We start from the raw sequence: 8358 nt of genomic DNA, 5'->3' as shown, positions 1-8358 counted from the left end.
ACATGCAAATAATTGGTATTGGTATCGGTTATAAAAAAATCAATATCGGTTGATCACTAACCACGATCAGATGATAGAAGCAGGTCATTTGTAACTCTAATGAGAGCAGTCTCAGTACTATGATACGGTCTAAAACCTGACTGGAAATCCTCACATATCATGTTTCTCTAAGAAGGAACATAGTTGTGATGATACTGCCTTTTCTAATATCTTTGACAGAAAAGGGAGATTCGAGATCGGTCTGTAATTAGCTAATTCTTTTGGGTCAATTTGTGTTTTTTTAATGAGAGGCTTAATAACAGCCTGTTTGAAGGTTTTTGGGACATATCCTAATGACAATGATGAGTTAATAATATTCAGAAGAGGATCTATTACTTCTGGAAGCACCTCTTTTAGGAGCTTAGATGGAACAGGGTCTTAAATAAAGGTTGTTGGTTTAGATGATTTAACAAGTTTTCATTTAAATTTTTCATTTCCAATAGAAGAGAATGAGAGGAATTGTTCCTCAGGGGATCTATAGTGCACTATATGATGCGATACTGTGGCTGACAGCTGCATGGTTACAAATTTATCTCTAATAGTTTCGATCTTGGAAGTAATGTAATTCATAAAGTCATATGTTCTGTTAATTTAGCCACTCTATTAAATAAATACTTGAGGTTGTGTTTGTTTTCTTCTAAAAGAGACGTAAAGTAAGCAGATCTAGCCGTTTTTAATGGATAGGGTACTTTCCCGCCAAGCAATACGAAATACCTCTAATTTTGTTTTTCTCCAGCTGCGCTCCATTTTCCGGGCTGCTCTCTTTAGGGCACGAGTGTGCTCATTATACCACGGTGTTGGACTCTTTTCCTTAATCTTCCTTAAGCGTAAAGGAGCAACCGTATCTAAAGTACTAGAAAAGTGAGTGTCAATAGTTTCTGTTACATCATCAAGTTGTTCTGAGCTATTGGATATGCTGAGGAATTGAGATAAGTCAGGAAGACTATTTATAAAGTAGTCTTTTGTGGTATAAGTGATGGCTCTACCATATTTGTAACAAGGAGTTGGCTTTACAGCTTTAGCTATATGGAATATACACTAAACTAGATAATGATCTGACATCAATTCCATGACAGTATTAAATCTAGAGTATGATTTCGACAATGAGTAGGTCCTGAAACATGTTGTTTAACACCAATGGAGTTTAGAATGTCTATAAATGCTGATCCCAAGAATCTCTTTCATTATCAACATGGATATTAAAATCACCAGCAATTAGGACTTTATCTGCAGCCAGCACTACCTCAGATAGAAAATCAGCAAATTCTTTAATAAAGTCTGTGTGCTGCCCTGGTGGCCTGTATACAGTAGCCAGTACAAACATCACAGGGGATTTATCATTAACACTTGTTTCTTTGGATAACGCTATATGAAGGACCATTACTTCGAACGAATTATACTTGAAACCCGACCTCTGAGAAATGCTGAAAATATTGCTGTAAATTGTGGCAACACCTCCCCCTTTACCTTCTGGACCCGGTTCATGTTTGTAACTGTAATCTTGGGGGGTAGACTCGTTTAAAGTAATGTAGTCATCTGGTTTTAGCCAGGTTTCTGTCAAACAAAGCACATCTAGTTTATGGTCAGTGATCATATCATTTACAAAAAGTGCTTTTGTAGAATCTAATAGGGATCTAATATTCAGTAAGCCAAGATTTATCATTTGTTTATCTGTATTATATGTTTTTTATTGGTTGAACATCAATTAAATTGTTACTCTTACTTTGGTTTGGATGTTTTCTGTATTTTCTAGTTCAGGGAATAGACATAGTCTCTATAGTGTGATAGCTGGGTGAAGGAGTCTCTATGTGCTGAGAATTAACTGACTTCTGTGACGTAAGGTGGCTAGCAGACGGTCGGTTTAGCCAGTCTGTCTGCTTCCTGACCTGGGCCCCAGTTAGTCAAGTACAAACTCTAAGACTATGTGCCATATTTCTAGAGAGAAGAGCGGCACCACCCCAAGAGGGATGAAGACCATCTCTTTTCAACAGGTCAGGTCTGCCCAAAAAATTCTTCCAATTGTCTATGAAACCTATGTTATTCTGCGGGCACCACTTAAGACATCCAGCCATTGAGTGACGACAGTCTGCTATGAATCTCATCGCCACGGTAAGCAGGGAGCGGATCAGAGCATATTACAGTGTCTGACATCGTACTTGCAAGTTCACACACCTCTTTAACATTATATTTAGTGATCTCCGACTGGAGAAGTCGAACATCATGAATAACAATCTTACTGAATTTACGTTTAGCATTAGCCAGCACTTTTAAATTTGCCAAGATGTCAGGCGCTCTGGCTCCCGGTAAACATTGGACTACGGTGACTGGTGTCTCTATTTTCACGTTCTGTACAATATAATCGCCAATAACTAGAGCACTTTCATCAGGTTTCTCAGTGGGTGCGTCACTGAGTGGGGAGAACCTGTTTGATGTTTTGATCAGACCGGAAGAGAGGTGCTTTGACCCGCGACTAGGCCGCCTCACAGTCACCCAGCTGCCCTGCTGCATGGGCTCTAATACCGGAACTGAACAATGTACAGGACTCCCTGAGCTAGCCTCATCCAAAGCAGTATCTACAGCCCTCACATTCTTACTGTCCTCAACTAAAGTTTGGATGCGTGTCTCTAATTCTTAAATCTTCTGTCAGCCTAACTATTTCCCTGCATTTATCCCATGTGAATCCCTCATCGCCGACAGAGAGAGATAAACTGTACATGTGGAAAGCATTGCGAGTGACAAGCTAACCGGCTAACGAATGCTAACGTGCTGCACTCCGGTTTTAAAAAGCGAACGATCAAATTAGTTTGATAGATAATACCAGAAATATGGTGGGTATTAAGTTATATATTATCACTTTAAACAACAGAGAGTGAAAGTAAGATAGAGATTCAACAGAAAAGCGAAGCTATATGGAGCTACAATCGCAAACCTCTCAGCAGCACGACAGACAGGGACAGACAGAAGCAATCAAGTTTATTGCCAGAAATAGCGCTTTTTTTTTAAATATCACACAAATCTTGGATTTTGTCAGCTCGTATGGAATTTAACTCAACCCTATGAGCCTGGTAAAAACATTTTTAATGTTAAAATTTGTTGAAAACTTTTTTTCATTTTGTTGATGCCCAATTTGGTTGGGCATCAACAAAATTGAAAAATACCAACCAACCCCACAATTTCCCCCCATTTTCCCATGAAATGACGACGTCAGTTGAGAACTTTTATGCAACATATTTAATGTTGATATAATAGGTTTAATATCAATCAAGTAAAACAGTTAAACATACCAAAAGTCCTAAATTCACAGACAAAAAAGGCAAAATGCATATAAATGTGGTTACAATGAATGATATGCTCTTCAAATAATATCATAAGAGGCAATCAGTGCTTTAATGAAGTTAGAATCAGACATGACCACTGCTCTGAATACATCTCGACAGCAGAACTGAGAACTAAAGTAGGACACTGTTAAAATGAGAGTTAATAAACCGCCACGCCACCGTCTCCCCTCATATATGACATCACGGACTTCATGAGCCGCACAGCATGTCAAAGTTTAAATACACAGGGCATAAACACACCAGCTCTTCAACTCACAGATATTACATCTCTGAGAGACGAACTTCTTCAAAGTGTGTTACTGACAGGCCAACAAAAAAAAAAAAAAAAAAAAAAAAAAAAAAAAGTTCAGCAGCCGCATGGCAACAGAGGTATGTGTCAAAATCAAACAGAGTCATAAGAACGTGATTTGATTGATTATTAAGACTGCAGTGATTCATTAGGCATTACAATAACAATCAAGACTTTGCAACAGTTGTTATGTTCATTAGTCCCGGGCTTTGGTCAGTTTCATACATTCAGTGCTAAAAGTGAGGCGAAACTGATCTGATTTCAAACATCTGCTCAGAAATCACTTCAGTCTGATGTCAAACATTCTGGCAGAAACATAGCGATCTTATGACTGCAAATCTTTCAAACAGCATCAAATCAGTAGTTATAACATCATATATTTAATACTGCTGCCAATGTATTAAAGTTCTTCTCTAGTACTGATGTTACAAACAAACAAACCGGAATGATATTATAGCAACTAATGCCCCAAAATAATAACATGCTTCCTCCCAATTATAAGTCTAGCCATAGCAATAAAAAATAAAGGCACAAAATGCTAAACAATCTTTGCAACTGAGCGGTCACGGAGAACTTTTTGAGCGTTTTATGCTGGGCGAGTCTGTGTTAGATTTACGCTGAACCGTTACACATTCAAAAACTAGTTACTCTAAAAATAAAAGAGAGAGAGAAATGAGCAGGTGATTTCTATTGAACAACAGAAAAAAAAATAACATGAGGTGTCCTATTTTCAGCAGAAGTGTTAAGATAAAACTCAAACTGACCCCAGGCCAGCAGCTGGACCAGAGTGAGTTGAACTGGAGATGAAGAGAGAGAAAATGAGGTAGACTTCTGTGTAAACACAAAGCAAATTACTTTCTCAGACTAACAAAACAAACTACAAAGACTTAATGCTCTGTTAAAAACATCAGACTCGAACAGAAAAGTATGACTATGTGTAACTGAAGGAGGTAGTTCTAACGTACGAGAACGAGAGTGATAAGCAACAGTCGATAGAGTCAGTTAATGGTCAACGCTTCCCTACAGAATAACATCAGATACACTTATTTGGTTCGTTCCCTGAGAGAAGTTCATCCTGAGAAGAATTGTGGGTAGAAATGTACAAAAATACACTGTATAAATCTGTATGAGGTTTGGGATCTGAGTCTGTGCTATGGATGTCTGTCATTTGGTCGGTTTCTTTCTCTCAGATTGTTTTTCTTCGTCTGTGCACTTGATTAAATACGATGCGCACACACATACACACACATTCACGTCTAATGCCTTCAAACACAGCCAGTCTTTGGTATAAAGGTCTATACCAAAACACACAGTTAGTTTACACCCTCCAATGGAACCAGGGCACGTGCGTGACTCGCCGTCTGATTTGTCAACACACAGGATAGGAAAGTCCTTGGAGCTGATGGCCGGGAACAGTCATGTAAGCTCGCTTTGAATCTTTCACACATTCAGTATGGTCAGAGAGGCGTCGTCTTGTCTTTAAGGACCTCAAGTGGAGGATGAGCGCCAGTTCAAGTCATAATTTGAGGCAGCACTCCTTTCGAAAATCTCTGCCTCAACACACACACACACACACACACACACATCTGCTCAATGTGATGAGATACAGAAACTTAAGACTGTTCAAAGCTTCAAACTGAAGTCATTTTTGATTGGCTCCCCGATGAATCTCACAGAAATGTCATATTTTACCCTACAGAGACAAAAGAAAAATGAAGATTTTATGTGATGAAAAATAAGTATAGTCATTAAATTATTATTATTATTTTCATGTATTCACATAACTGTAATTCATTGTTTTACTGCAAAATACTGCAATACACTTATTTGATTTAAATCAGCAACACTACCATGAAGTATAAACACTTTAGAAATATTTATATTATTTATTAAGTATTATTTATAATTTACATTTTTCTCATATTACAGTAATGAGAATGAGATTTTTTTACATTTAAGTGAGGAGAAGTGCTTAATTACAAAGAAAATAATGTCTTAAAATTGCAAAAATGTGCTTTATTTAGTTTTTTAAATGTAATAAAAAAAAAATTTATCAATTCATCGTTTCTTTCTTTTGAGGTAAAATATGACTGCCGTGTTTCATGAGATTCACCCTCCCATTCCCTCCAGATCAGGAGAAAATGAGAGACGTCAAGGAGATGAAATGCTGCCGTAGCGCTCTATAAACCCTTTTGTGTTACTGGAAATCTTCTCTTGGATTTCTAAAGTATTTAATGTCGACAGAATGAAAAGGGTCTGAAATTATTGCTGGCTGTCACTTCACTGGAGCTTTCAATGACTTTGAGACATTAAACAGCAAACCTCCACAGCATGGCATTCTGGGTAAACAATGCTTACTTTGTTCAAGTGCACTTTTGTGCAGTTTTTCACTGTTCAATGGATGATTGTAGCAGATTTGCTTTTAACTTTCACATCTCTGCCAGCAGCTTTAAATGATCAGATCTATCTAAGGCTTCAGTTCATCTACATTCATTAGCTGAATGGGAGAAAAAGCGAGCTATGTGAATTTTTATTATTTTATTTTTTTTACTGGACCCCGTGACAAAAAATGTTAGTATGCAACATATGCACTGCATAAGGGCATAACAACTTGTTTAGGAGAACATTAGCATGGACACAAGACTCTGATTTTGAGTTGATGAAGCTTAATGGTCAGCTTAATAAAGACAAGAATAGACTAATATTTTTAAAAAGGCCAAACTGAATGGTATTTTAGTCAATATTCTACAAGTCTTTGACAAACAAAATATTAATCACGGAAAACAAGGCAAAATTAAAAAGATGAAAAATACACATCAGTCATCTGCTGAATTGCTGTGGAGTTGTTGGTATAATGCTTATGTCAGAGTTACCGTAATGGGGAGATTCAACTGTTCAAGCTCCGAGTATAGCGCATGTGTACAGACAAAATGCGTAGCCCTTAAGAGCGATAAAAATGTTTTTTGTATTCGTTTAAACTTACACAATCGCTGTTGTTACTGTCTCCAGTAGTTTTCTATTCTGTCTTATCCATTTCTTTTTTTGACTGTGAAACAACTGTGGCCTGTACCACAAAGCGAGATGAACAAACTCAGAGTTTCAGAGTAGGTTTAGAGTTGACAAAACCAAACCAATCCAGCCTGATTTAGATCAGGATCAGCCGGCTCACAAAGCACTGTATATAAACGTTCTTGATCAACTAGAGTTTGAACCAGAGTTTGTGATTAACACACCTGAAAGTGTGTTGAGATGTTGTTATTAAAAAATACATTTAAATGCATTTACATGGCAGGAATAAACACTTCTGCTGCAGCAGAAAGAGAATATATGACTGTGTAAAGGAATCAACTGAATTTATATATGAATGAATGATGCATTTATATAGCGCTTTATATATATTTATATATTTTCACACAGAGCTCAAAAGGAAAGACTTAGCGGTTTTTATCATTTGAATTTGGCTGGGTGGTTAATAACATTTTTCTGTGGTGTGACAAACTCAGAACACATATTTAATACTGCTTTACATGGACTTTAATGAAATTTGGCACGCGAACTGTAATGTATGCATAAAAATTAAGTCAATTTTGGGATTTAAAATATGTTTTGTTTCTAAAGAATACTTTGTTTTACGTGTATGATAGAGTATGCATACAGTGTGTGGACGTAAATTTCATCATCAGCACACTACGTGCATACTGTACGTGACTTTTCTAACCGCTCTGTTCACGCTTTTTTTTTCCCTATCAATATACCTTAGTCAGGTTAGATGCTATATTTTTTAACTCGGATTAAAACGAGGTTGTGCTGAATAGACGACAGTCTTTACAGTCTGGTGAGTATACTGATATAAAGGTACCAGATCGTGGCAATTTCAAAATGCACTTCTTTCAAAACTGTTTAATGGCGTTTTTGTCTCCTGAAAGTGTCTATGGAAAGATGTTTTGTCAGCTGAACAATTGGCATTTTGTTAAAATACAGTAGGCCTAAAATCCACTGAACGCACTGTACTTCAATCCTTCACCTCCTGTCTGAAATTAAACATAGCACTAACCTGACTAAGGTCTATTAGTTGTTCCGGAAGAAACAGAACAACAAATTACTGAAGAACAAAACAACAGATGGCTGCGTTGATGACCAGTTGCCGCAATGGCTCATATGCTGCTGTTGTTGTTGATGATAGCAAAATGCTTCAGTGACCGTCCAACCATTACAGTCATTCACCAATATACACTCTTGAAACATTTCAGAGGACAAAGAAATCGCTTTTAAGGCCACTGTCATTTTTGGTCTTTTTACATGGTGTCACAACAATAGAAAGTAAGGCTTTTATGAAATTCAGCACATGACACTCTTGAACGACTTTTCTGAAGACAGAATCTCATTATGAAAGCTTATTTCTGCCACAGAATAACTAAATAAAAGTAATTGCAACTGTTTCCCATACAATTCTGACTTTTCCCCTGACATTTCCAAGAATAAAAGCCAGAATTTTAAGATAAAAATGCAAATACCTTTAGTATTTTTTATTCTGTGGTGAAAAAAAGCTTCATCATTACGGTAATTCCGACAGCATTGAACGCAGCATTGTTTCTTCCACAGGCTGATCGCTTTCAGTGAAGCTGCATGAGATGCATGAGGGAGGAGAAAGATCTAATCAAAACGGCATCGAAAATCAACAATCTATCTATG

This window comes from Barbus barbus, assembly GCF_936440315.1.
Source record: "Barbus barbus genome assembly, chromosome: 14".
Taxonomy (NCBI): domain Eukaryota; kingdom Metazoa; phylum Chordata; class Actinopteri; order Cypriniformes; family Cyprinidae; genus Barbus; species Barbus barbus.
This window is presented reverse-complemented; position numbering follows the sequence as displayed.